The 14101-nt window shown below is 27.6% G+C and overlaps 2 long non-coding RNA genes across 2 annotated transcripts; one reads left to right on the forward strand and one right to left on the reverse strand.

Annotated features, from left to right (window-relative positions):
* Positions 1–4445: 4445 nt before the first annotated feature.
* Positions 4446–6057, reverse strand: LOC126842965 (uncharacterized). Its single transcript, XR_007686385.1, has 3 exons — positions 5915–6057; positions 5695–5828; positions 4446–4606 (listed from the first exon to the last, which is right to left on the reverse strand). It is a non-coding gene; the product is annotated as an uncharacterized LOC126842965 (long non-coding RNA).
* A 3748-nt stretch (positions 6058–9805) lies between these two features.
* LOC126843100 (uncharacterized) lies at positions 9806–10748 on the forward strand. The gene is made up of 3 exons (XR_007686393.1): positions 9806–9945; positions 10029–10162; positions 10588–10748. It is a non-coding gene; the product is annotated as an uncharacterized LOC126843100 (long non-coding RNA).
* Positions 10749–14101: the final 3353 nt, after the last annotated feature.

Consider the following 14101-nt stretch of genomic DNA (forward strand, 5'->3'; position numbering starts at 1 on the left):
TTTATGAACTTATACTTTAAGTATAATAAATTAAAAACGGGTCGAGTACCAAAGCGCTTTTAATCGATATTTTTATTTAGAACAATTTTTATTTCTGTGAATTCATTATTTTGTTTTGTACTTACAGAAAAAAAATGGTTAACTATACAAACTTAAACCTAACGTAGCCCGTTTAGTCACGAAGGACAAGTCACTGATTTTTTCATAAATATTTCATTTTATTTTTGCGAGAGCCCTATCAAATGTTGAAACTTAAACGGTCACGCGGTTATATATTTTATTTAACGGTTAAAATTAAGAATAAATTGCTGAACATTATGACTGATTAATAATCAGTTTTCGATAATTGTATTTAAAGTTTAAAATTTAGGACGGAAAATGGAGTGCAGAATAAAAAAAGGAGCACAAATAAAAACAATGCTACACTCCACTCCCTTTGTCTTGTCCTAAATTTTCCCAAGTCTAATAACTTTAAAAGTAATTATCCAAGACTGGTTATTGAAGCCTTTTCCCATTCTATACAATCAAAAAGAAACATTATCGTATTTCAAAAAAAATTAAACACTATTTTATTCAATTAAATCTAAATCAATTTTGTAATTCCTATGTAATAACTAATCTTTACTGTACCTGTTTTTTTTACCAAGATCCGCCTTGCGGTGGCAAGGGGAACGGGAACGTGGCGGTTTTGGCAGATTGCATTTTTTCAGCGGCCATTTTTGATTTTTTGGCTTTGTTCGTGGAGAACTCGTCAGAATAAAAGACTGTAAAAATTCAAACAAAACGAAAATTAATAATTACCGCCAAAAGTCACAATACTAAAATATGAACATGTACACAATAAACTCACCAAAGAGCAGAGGAGTGCACACACAAGTACAGTGTTATGCTAGATCCGATTGTGTCCGGCTATTTATACGGATATCGGTTTGCGTCAATGACAATCACACAATATTATTATTGTAATCTGAGTGTAGTGATCTTGTTGCCCTCGCCATAGACACACACACAACATCTTTTATGTTATAGATATAGACCATCGATGAAATTAGCATCCCGTTTTGTCGGTTAAAGTCCGACCACGAACAAACAGGAAAAGTACAAAATTTATTTCAAAGATGAAATTAACCGTAAAGTGTTAATATTGTTGTACACAATAATATTCATGTCAGTCGTCAATCTGTATAATCATTATTTATTGTATTAACATAAATAACAGTAATTTATATATATATATATATAAAAAAACCCATGTATTTAGCATGATAACCATATAAATATACGCATATTATTATGTTAAATTAATGATAGTATTATTGTTATTAGTACATAAGTATACCTATTAGGTACCTAATTAGGCCGTCACGAAATTCCAGGTAAGTATATTGTCCATTTATCTTGAAACTTTTATCGCCAATTCACTTATACAGGATGATTTTTTGAAAGAGATCCACTCAATATCTTATAGGATTTAATTAGTTTAACTACATTTCACCAGACGCGACGTTCCTCCCCAGCTTTTGGGCACAATTTACTGCCAGCTACAACCGTACCACGAACAGCTGAGAAAATTTGTATTCAAAATTAAACGGTTCATTCTATACTAGCCATCTAAATTCCAGATATTTATCTATAACTTCGTTAATGTGCTACATGAAATTCAAACCCGGAACGTATATAAAATTTAGAAGTAAATTATTAAGAAAATGTAATAAAATGTGCGAGAAAGAAGCGTTTATTGGAGATGAACAAATGACAATGCTTCTAACAAGGAGATCGGACAGTTTGAATTTGTCAAAACTTTAAGTTTTAAATTCTCTCAATAATATTAAAAAAAAAAAAAAATGACAACGACGGAACGCTCATTGGCAAATAACATGACCAAACTTGACCTTAACTTGACCAAAAAACAAATTTTTGGGAGACAATTCAGCCAACCTCCCCGTGGTGTCTCCTGGGTAACGCTAATAGGCTTATATAAAGTGGTAATTGTTATGTGGCCGCAACTCATACTTGATTTAGGGATTGGGCCGCCACTCACCAACACCGATCTTCTTGAGTATCTACATATGGGTTTAGGTAAACAGACGGAATACATTAAATCGCAGAAAATATAATAGGATAAGCCGAATAGTTGTATACGATGACCGAAACCGATACTTTTTCATCCCATTTTGATAGTTTGTGAAGTAAAATGTTTTATAAAAATTGATTTACTTAAATCCGTTGTTGACTTGAAAATAGTATGTAAGTAACTACTGTTCGTTTGTACGAAGAGTGAAGTTAGCCAATGTTAAAACATAAAAGTAGGCAAACTATAAAAATAAAAGGTTCACAAAAACCGTTATTGTAACTTTGTAAAAGTCTTATTAATACTTACTCTGCAATTTCGATATACCTACAATTTATGAGTAGATTAATTGTATGTAAATTAAAACAATTTGTAAAAATTGTTTTTATTAAAAAGAAATTTATAGTACAATAAAAAAAAAACTATAAATAATTCTAATTTATCAAGTTTTTTACAGATTTTTTCTTGTTCAATAAGTATTTCTATACATACATCTTTTTTTTCGGTTTGTATTGCACATTTTTAACACTTCTAAAGTAGTTAATTCAGAATTTAAAAGCTACAGTAATAAAACTGCAGAAAAATGAATTTAATAATTTATTTTTAGATTGATTGTTAATAAATTTCTTATTAAAAAAACAATTTGGTAGAACATTGTTTATTTGTATTATTACAACACCTACCTTACTAAAGTGTATATTCAGTAACAAAATATATTAATTAAGTTGTTCCGAGCAATGTTATATTTTAATAAACACTTAGGTATGTTATTTTCTTGTCCATAAAAACTCAAAACGTATCTACTTAGCTGATTTTATGCCACCACCGTCCTCTTATACTTTGTACATATACATAATAATATTATGTTAGATAATACTTTTTTGTTACCTATTATTTGTACTTACTTGTAGCTGATATACCTACATTGTGCTTCATCGATATAAAACTATATACAAGATTACCTTTTAATTTACTGTTAGTTCACAAATTATTGTTTTTTCGTTTTTTTTTTTGTGTACATAATTATAATTGTTTGTGCTTTTGCAATGGCTGCCAATTACATGAATTTTGTTTTATTTTATATTATAATTATTGAGAAACTCTATTGAAACAAATATTATTATTATACTAAGTATAGTAGGCTAAATTAAAAACTATATTTTGTTTAAAAAAAATCTGTATAGTATAATATATTGCTTATATATTATTATTATACATACATATATATATTGTCAGCCTATATATTATAACCCTGTGCTATACAACCCAGTCGTGCATACCTTGTATACCTTTTAGAGAGATTATAATTGTGTTTAAACGAATAGTACAATTTTTTTTTGTTATTTAGGTTTTATTATGGGTTGTTAAAAAAATAAACGATTAAAACTATAAAAGGTGTGTGTTTATTTTCTATCAATAGAAGGTTACATTATTCGATTCTATGTACAACCCGGGTAGGAGTGGGCCAAGGAAAGTCAACTTTAAAGACAAAATATTGTCGACTTACAGAAGTATAATAATATTATGTTTATAGTAATTACTTAATATTATACTTGTCGAGACGGCTTTGCATATGCAGTTTTGGTAAACTCGTGTGTCCGTCTGATTTCGGTTGTCGTTTGTTTAATTAAAATTTTTTTTTTTTCATAATAATAATTTGAAACTATTATCTACATTTTATTTAATGGACTGTACTAAGGCAATTAGTTGGTAAAAAAATAAAGATGTTAAATATAAAAATAACATTATAAAATAAGTACATTTTATAAAATGTAAGATGAATATTGTTATCTCACTGCGCTACGACAGTTAATTATTTATTTATTTCTTATTGGCTATTGCTGATATTAAATCCATTTACAATATCTCATAATATATCTATTAGGTCACAACTGATAAATCAAATTGTATGACTAAAAAAACACCCGCTTATTTGTAAGTGAAGCGTGCACGCTGTGGAAGACTAAATTTGTAAAATGTTGTGGTTAAGAATGTTAATTTACTGTTTTTTTTTTTTGGCGATGTAATTCTTTATTCAATGGTATATTTTATAGTTGACTGTACCTACCTGAATGATACTGTTTTGTAATAATTGAAGATCGAACACCATAAAAACCATTGCATGATTTTCAAAAAAAAAAATATCCATGCAACAAATAAACATAATCGTCGAGCAAGTTTTCGATTGATTTCAGACTAAACTATTTCAGTGGACGTCATCCAAAGTCTCTAACAGTTACTATAAATAATCATAATTAATTTGACCAAAGAAGTAACTTAGGTATTTAAAGTTGTTTCATTTTACTGCTTGCAAATACTAATGCGAAATGTCTGATTTTAGAGTATACGTAGAGTAATAAATATAACAAACGAATAACGGAAAAGTAGTTTATTTTATAGTTTTCATACAAAATTCTACATTTTTTATTTTTAATTGCTTTTGTGAAAATTCTACATTATAATTTTATATTATGTACCGTTTGGTCTATGGCCATGTTGAGCATTGGATCATTGGATTGAGATTTCTTAACATTTCTGAAACAAATAAATACAATTATTATTAGACTCGAACCGTTCAAAATAAATCGGCAAACACAACACATAATTATGCGAAAAGTTATATTGTACTTATTAACAAGCAATTGAAGTGGGTCTAGCGAAAAGTGACTAGAAATAATCACAAAACAGTTCAAAGGAAATATATTGATAAACTTTTTTATCGTTGTTTTTCTACCTTATATGATTTCTAATATATTTTTATTAAATTTGATTGATAATTTGATACAGTGCATTGTAAATTGTTCATATTATTAAAATATTACTTCAATTATTATTGTGCAATAAACAAATTATCATTATAATATTTAACCAACTAATTTACTAATGTTAGCAATAGTGTTATTAGCAAGTATAGTAAAAAATAGATTTTCAAACAAAACATTAATTATGAACTTATTCTTTAAGTATAATAAATTAAAACGGATCGAGTACCAAAGCGCTTTTAATCGATATTTCTGTTTAGAATAATTTGTGTTTCTGTGAATTGAATATTTTGTTATGTACTTACAGAGAAAAAAGTGTTAATAATACAAAATTTTGTATTGTAATTTTAGAAACTATATTAATTATATCACTAATTTTTTCATAAAATAACTACATAATTTTCGAAAACATTTTTGTTTTTTTTTACAATATTATAAAATTACTAAATGTGTATTTTATTTTCCAGAGCTCTATCAAATTTTGAAGCTTAAACGGTCACGCGGTTATATATTTTATTTAACGGTTAAAATTAAGAATACATTTCTGAACATTGTGACTGATCAATAAATAGTTTTGGATAATTATATTTAAAGTTTAAAATTTAGGACGGGAAATGGAGCGCAGAATAAAAAAAGGAGCACAAATAAAAACAATGCTACACTCAACCCCTTTTTGTCTTGTCCTAAATTTTCCCAACTCTAAAAACTTTAAAAGTAATTATCCAAAACTGGTTATTGAAGCCTTTTCCCATTCTATACAATCGAAAAGAAACATTACCATATTGCAAAAAAAACACTATTTTATTCAATTTAATTTAAATCAATATATATATCCTATGTAATAAATAATCCTTACTGTACCTGTATCTTAATAAACTACACCCCGTGGCGGCAAGGGGAACGTGGCGTTTGAGACTGTGTTGGCGGATTGCATCTTTTCAGCGCCCATTTTTGATTTTGGCTTGGTTCGTGGAGAACTCGTCGGAATAAAAAGACTGTAAAAATTCAAACAAAACGAAAATTATTAATTACCGCCAATAGTAACAATACTAAAATATGAACATGTACACAATAAACTCACCAAAGAGCAGAGAAGTGCACACAGAAATACAGTGTTATGCAGTATGCTAGATCCGATTGTGTCCGGCAATTTATACGGACATCGGTTTGCGTCAATAACAATAACACAATAGTATTATTGTAATCTGAGTGCAATGATCTTGTTGCCCTCGTCTTAGACCCACTCACAACATCTCTTATGCGATAAATATAGACCATCGATGAAAGTAGCATCACGGTTTGTCCGGTTAAAGTCCGACCACGACCAAACAGGAAAAGTGCAGCAAATATTATTGTACCTACGTTTTACCTTGGAAGATGAAATTTTTAACGTTGTAGTTCAAAAAGATTATCATACTTTTTTATCCGGTTGTCCGGATTGTTAACCTTTTTTATGTAATCACCATTATATTGACGGAAAATATAATATTTCGTTATGACTAAAACAAAATATGCTCGTTTAAATATCGAAGATTAAATATAAAATAAAAATGTACAGGATCCATTGACCCTATTTTAAACACAAAACAACCATCAATACAAAATACCGTTTTAAGTTGTGCGTCCAAGGTGAAATATTATATAATCCACTTGCTGTACTGCTGGCATTATGGTCGACATTGCCAAACGAATAATGAATTGGCCATTAAAATAAACGATAAACAGTAGAGAATTTCAATGAAAAAAATCTAGCAATTCCAGCAAAGTTTGGTGTCCCAGATGTAGTCGGGTAGTTAAAGCCAGTTATAAATAAAACAATATATGTGATAAATAATTTTTAAATAAAACAAAAATTCATGTTACCAATGTTATAGACTCTCTTGTAATTTATTGTCGATTAAAAAGTCATAATCGCAATTTTGTGAGCGCACTGTGCTGGTATTACATAATATTATAATATTATAAAATATAGATTTTTCTAGTTTTTAAAAAATATGTCGAGGATAAACTTAAAAAAGCTGAATTCTCTTTACACAACTTTTTTGACAAATTATTACAGTGTACAACAAATTCTGACTATTTTTTTTTTTTAAGAAGAACCAAAACAAAAGCAATTGTTTTGGATTTTCTTCGGTGAATTCGAGTCTGGCCTCAGAACGTGCCTAGTAAATTATGAGTACTTTTAAAAAACATGTGAAACAAAAATACAAATCTAACTTCATTATAATTGTGTTACGCATCAAGAAATATTATATAATCGCTTGTGAGCTTTTTTTTTTTTTTATTATATAAAGTTTTTCTGGCTTAGTGCCATCTAAACTTAGAGTTAATTTACAATAACGATATGTCGGTTTTAAATAAGATCACTATTTATAATAAAATAAAAAGAAGGAAAACATATTATAGTCAGTGTTGGGAAAAGATAACTATTATCTATTGAAAATACAAATAACTTTTTGGAAACGGCTCATTGTTTATTGGACTTGTATTACTATTTACTATTTTACTTTTATAGTCTTTACTCTTTACCCTATATGTAGTTACTGATACAGGACTCGTCTGACATGTATATATATTTGTAAAATATAATTTATAACCATTCTGCTCAAATAAACACCTGCACTTTCGACCATTTTTTTTGTTGGGACCAAAAGGTCAATGTTAATCTTGAAATTATTATCGTAAAAATTCTTATAAACACGTTTTATATAGCACTAGTAATTATTTCGAGAGTACTGGGAAAAAAATTATCAACATTAAATAAAAACTGAGCACTGTAGTCGAGAACTACGAATATAAATATTAAATTATACGATAATACATATATAACTCTTATCTACTTCTACCTATTAAAAATAGGTAAAAAACGTTTAGTATAATCGACTAAAATACATTGGATTACAATGGAATATTGGACTTGTCTATCAAGCCAACCCCAATGTATTAATAATATATTCTTATATCACTAATCACTATTCATTAGGACCTAGGTATATTAATATTTTTAGGCTAGGACTACATTATGCGTGTCGTCGGATCCCGAAACCTGTTTTTGTAAAACCCACGAATAAATAACTTAAAAAATAGTTACAATTTCTATCTAGATTAATTACCTCAGATAACCGATTTGTTTATCTAAATAAGATAATAAGATGATTTACTTTTTTTTATCTAGATAAGATGTTAATTACAATTTTTTGTCTAGATAAAATTATCTAGATAATTCCCAACACTGATTATAGTACGTTGGATAACAAAGTTACTTTAACTACTAAAACATGCCCAGTGTTGTATACAAATATAAGATAGAAAGTTCAATTTCAAAGTATAAGAAGGAGATAAATAATGACAATATGTTTATAAACTTAAAAGATAATAATGTGGGCGTCCACGTTTTAGTCTTCGTCCAATGGGCTGATCACCAAGATTGTAGAACTGTGCTCCACTAGCGTTCTTCAGTTGAGTCGCTATTGAAGTCTTATGGTGGGGACGTTTTTTGGACGACGTAATGAAAACTGAACTGCTGTGCTTTTTGAGGGGTTCAAAATTATTTTCCACTTTTTAGCCCATAATTGAATGCTGTTGAAGTGAGTTTGAATATTTTGAGTTAAAGCTTCAGCGTAACGCTTGTGAGCTTAACTGCATTAAAACCTCAATTCCAAGATATATTTTTCCAAAAAGTTCCATTTTAACAGTATAGGTACATGGCACGGATATTTAAAAGTTTTTTAAAATTAAATGTCGACAAAAACAATTATTTAAAAGTTCACAAAAGCAAGAAATAGTTCTATAATGACTTATGTAAATAAAAGTTCCGGAATATTAATTATACATAAACTTTTTATGAATTAAGTTTAAATTGAATTTTTAATAATTAAAATAAATGCATAACCAGAATTTTTCTTTTGTATTAATAAAAATAAACAATGTTCTACCAAATTATTTTTTTTAATAAGAAATTTATTAGCAATCAATCTAAAAATGAATTATTAAATTCGTTTTCTGCAGTTTTATTACTGTAGCTTTTAAATTCTGAATTGACTACTTTGGAAGTGTTAAAAATATGCAATTCAAACCAAAAAATAAGGTGTATGTATAGAAATACTTATTCAACAAAACAAATCTGTAAAACTTGATAAATTAGAATTATTTATAGTTTTATTTTTATAAATTTCTTATTAATAAATACAATTTTAACAAATTGTTTTAATTTACATACAATTATCTACTCATAAATTGTAGGTATATCGAAATTGCAGAGTAAGTATTAATAAGACTTTTACAAAGTTACAATAACGGTTTTTGTGAACCTTTTATTTTTATAGTTTGCCTACTTTTATGTTTTAACATTGGCTAACTTCACTCATTACAAACGAACAGTAGTTACTTACATATTATTTTCAACTCAACAACGGATTTAAGTAAATCAATTTTTATAAAACATTTTACTTCACAAACTATTAAAATGGGATGAAAAAGTATCGGTTTCGGTCATCCTACACAACTATTCGGCTTATCCATTTATATTCTCTGCGATTTGATGTATTCCGTCTGTTTACCTAAACCCATATGTAGATACCTAAGAAGATAAATGGACAATATATCTACCTAGTATTTCGTGACGGGACAATAATTAGGTACCTAATAGATATACTTATGTACTAATAATAATAATACAATCATTAATTTAACATAATAATATGCGTATATTTATATGATTATCATGCTAAATACATGGGTATATATATATAAACTACTGTTATTTATATTAATACAATAAATAATGATTATACAGATTGACGACTGACATGCATATTATTGTGTACAACAATATTAACACTTTACGGTTAATTTCATCTTTGAAATAAATTTTGTACTTTTCCTGTTTGTTCGTGGTCGGACTTTAACCGGACAAACCGTGATGCTACTTTCATCGATAGTCTATATTTATCGCATAAGAGATGTTGTGTGTGGGTCTAAGACGAGGGCAACCAGATTACAATAATAATATCGTGTGATTGTTATTGACGCAAACCGATATCCGTATAAATAGCCGGACACAATCGGATCTAGCATAACACTGTACTTGTGTGTGCACTCCTCTGCTCTTTGGTGAGTTTGTGTACATGTTCATGTTTTAATATTGTGACTTTTGACGGTAATTATTAATTGTTGTTTTGTTTGAATTTTTACAGTCTTTTTATTCTGACGAGTTCTCCACGAACCAAGCCAAAATCAAAAATGGGCGCTGAAAAGATGCAATCCGCCAAAATGGTCTCAATGGCCACGTTCCCCTTGCCGCCATGGGGTGTAGTTTATTAAAATACAGGTACAGTAAGGATTAGTTATTAAATAGGAATTATTTATTGATTTAAATTAAATTGAATAAAATAGTGTTTTTTTTTTGCAATATGGTAATGTTTCTTTTCGATTGTATAGAATGGGAAAAGGCTTCAATAACCAGTCTTGGATAGTTACTTTTAAAGTTTTTAGAGTTAGGAAAATTTAGGACAAATTTATCAAATTTAATAAAAATATATTAGAAATCATATAGGATAGGAAAACAACGGTAAAAAAGTTTATTCACAAATATCCTTTGAACTGTTTTATGATTATTCCTAGTCACTTCTCGCTAGACCCACTTCAATTGCTTGTTAATAAGTTCATAATAACTTCTTGCATAATTATGTGTTGTGTTTGCCGATTTATTTTGAACGGTTCGAGTCTAATAATAATTGTATTTATTTGTTTCAGAAATGTTAAGAAATCTCAATCCAATGATCCAATGCTCAACATGGCCATAGACCAAACGGTACATAATATAAAATTATAATGTAGAATTTTCACAAAAGCAATTAAAAATAAAAAATGTAGAATTTTGTATGAAAACTATAAAATAAACTACTTTTCCGTTATTCGTTTGTTATATTTATTACTCTACGTATACTCTAAAATCAGACATTTCGCATTAGTATTTGCAAGCAGTAAAATGAAACAACTTTAAATACCTAAGTTACTTCTTTGGTCAAATTAATTATGATTATTTATAGTAACTGTTAGAGACTTTGGATGACGTCCACTGAAATAGTTTAGTCTGAAATCAATCGAAAACTTGCTCGACGATTATGTTTATTTGTTGCATGGATATTTTTTTTTTTGAAAATCATGCAATGGTTTTTATGGTGTTCGATCTTCAATTATTACAAAACAGTATCATTCAGGTAGGTACAGTCAACTATAAAATATACCATTGAATAAAGAATTACATCGCCAAAAAAAAAAAACAGTAAATTAACATTCTTAACCACAACATTTTACAAATTTAGTCTTCCACAGCGTGCACGCTTCACTTACAAATAAGCGGGTGTTTTTTTAGTCATACACTTTGATTTATCAGTTGTGACCTAATAGATATATTATGAGATATTGTAAATGGATTTAATATCAGCAATAGCCAATAAGAAATAAATAAATAATTAACTGTCGTAGCGCAGTGAGATAACAATATTCATCTTACATTTTATAAAATGTACTTATTTTATAAAGAATTGCATCTCCAAAAAAAAAACAGTAAATTAAAAATTGAAGATGCTTTACATATTGTAGTCACTGAATTTTTATCAGAAACACTGGATTAAAGTAAGAAAGCAATAGTGATATATTTAGATTTATCAAAAGGTAAACCATTGTTGGTTATTAAATGTAATTAAAAGTTTAGGATTAAATGGTATAAGTCTATCTATTAAAAAAAAAACAATTTAAATTAAACGAACGGCAACCGAAATCAGACGGACACACGAGTGTACCAAAATTGCATAAGCAAAAAGCCTTCTCGACAAGTATAATATTAAACTTTAAGTATTATAAACATAATATTATTATACTTCTGTAAGTCGACAATATTTTGTCTTCAAAGTTGACTTTCTTTGGCCCACTCCTACCCGGGTTGTACATAGAATCGAATAATGTAATCTTCTATTGCTAGAAAATAAACACACATCTTTTATAGTTTTATTCGTTTATTTTTTTAACAACCAATAATAAAACCTAAATAACAAAAAAAAAAAAAACATTTACTAATTATTTAAATACAATTATAATCTCTCTAAAAGGTATACAAGGTACGCACGACTGGGTTGTATAGCACAGGGTTATTATATATAGGCTGAAAATATATATACATATATGTATGTATAATAATAATATATATGTAATATATTATAGGTTCTATATAGTTTTTTTTTTAATTTAAACAAAATATAGTTATTTAATTTAGCCTACTATATTTAGTATAATAATAATAATATTTGTTTCAATAGATTTTTTCAATAATTATACTATAAAATAAAACAAAATTCATATAATTGGCAGCCATTGCAAAAGCACAAACAATTAATATTATGTACATAACAAAAAAAAAAAACAATAATTTGTGAACTAACAATAAATTAAAAGGCAATCTTGTATATAGTATTATATCGATTAAGCACAATGTAGGTATATCAGCTACGAATAAGTACAAGTAATAGGTAACAAAAAAGTATTATCTAACATAATATTATTATGTATATGTACTAAGTATAACAGGACGGTGGTGGCATAAAATCGGGCAAGTAGGTTCGTTTTGAGTTCTTATGTACAAGGAAATAACATACCTAAGTGTTTATTAAAATATAACCTTATTATATATATATTTATTTTTAATTTGCTTGGAACAACTTTGTTAATACTTTATGTTTTTGAATATACACTTTTGTGAGGTAATAGGTATACTTATATACTACTAATAATAATACTATCATTAATGTAACATAATATTATGGGTATAATTTATATGGTTATTGCTAAATACAAGTTTTTTTTAAATTATATATATATATATATATATACATTACTGTTATTTATATTAATACAATAAATAATGATTAAACAGATTGACGTCTGACATGGATATTATTGTGTATAACAATATTAACACTTTACGGTCGATTTCATCTTTAAAATAAATTTTGTACTTTGACATTAGCTCTAGCGATTGTGCGGTAAGTAATTTAATTTGCATTATAATTTAATGTAATCAATTTGAAAATATATTATATAACAATTATTTATAATTTGCTTATTATTATTTGTATTAAATCGATAGTAAAATATTAAAACTAACCAAAAAATATATTTTGTAACGACTTATAACGTTTAGTATTATTATTTCTTTTTCTTGTTTTAAACGACATACCGTTAAATATATAATTTATTTATTATTGTTGTATACACATGTTTTTATTAAAAAACAAGCGCTTAAAATGATAATTTTAGATATACTAGTATTATTATTATATAGATCCAATTGCTGACTAAATACTAACTTGGTTAAAAAAAAAACCCGTTATCAGCTAATAAGTCTGAGAAATTTCTAGTAAATAGAAAAAAATACATAACATTTCTTTTGAAATTCCCATTGAAGTTCTTCTAAACTTCTTTCGGATTTAGCGGGAGTTTACTTACTAAACTTATAAGTTTATAAGCTTATTATGTACGCATTTAAAGTTATTAACTGCAGGGATGTTTATATAATATAATACAATACTAAGAGTTTGTCGAATCAAAATGTATTATATTCTATATTTGATCAACATAACGGTTTAAGTATTTTAATTGTTAGCTTAACCCTTTTACAAGAAGTTTGTTGTAAAATTAAAGTACAACATTTGACTGAAAATCGTTGGATTTTTTTTGTCAGAAATAACTCAGTTAGTACAATGCCTGTTATTTACATCTTTGAGTTCCAAATAACTAATAAAATCTTCATAGTCATTTTGCATTTAGATATTTCCATTGGGTTAAAAATGTTTAATGTAAATCACGGTCGGAAAAATAACTTGAAAATATACAACAACGTATGATTTTAAACATTTTTTCACGGTTTTCCAAAGCGTAGCAACTCAAATTTTTATTTTCATTGTTTCCATGAAATATTGTATTTTTGCAAAAGATTCACACAGGGCGGGGGGGGGGGGTTTGTTTTTAAATTATTTTTTAATTGTGAATTTTTGGGACTTTGAGTCTTTCGAAAGTGGACTTTTTTCGCCGCAAAAATTTGTAATTAATGTAATTATCAAAATTTACCAGAGCGGAAAAAGGTTTGCACACACAATAATTAGTACCTAAACCCGGTGGACGTTGTTGTTTTGCCCTGCCAAAGGTCGCACATGCCTTTTGCACGACCCTTGTAAACAGTCAAGACCCCAAGGGTGGGGGGGGGTTGGGG

This window comes from Adelges cooleyi, unplaced genomic scaffold (assembly GCF_023614345.1).
Source record: "Adelges cooleyi isolate 19-005CV unplaced genomic scaffold, UGA_ACOO_1.1 ACOO_flye_CR_arks_rails_tigmint_CR_PRNA_574, whole genome shotgun sequence".
Taxonomy (NCBI): Eukaryota; Metazoa; Arthropoda; class Insecta; order Hemiptera; family Adelgidae; genus Adelges; species Adelges cooleyi.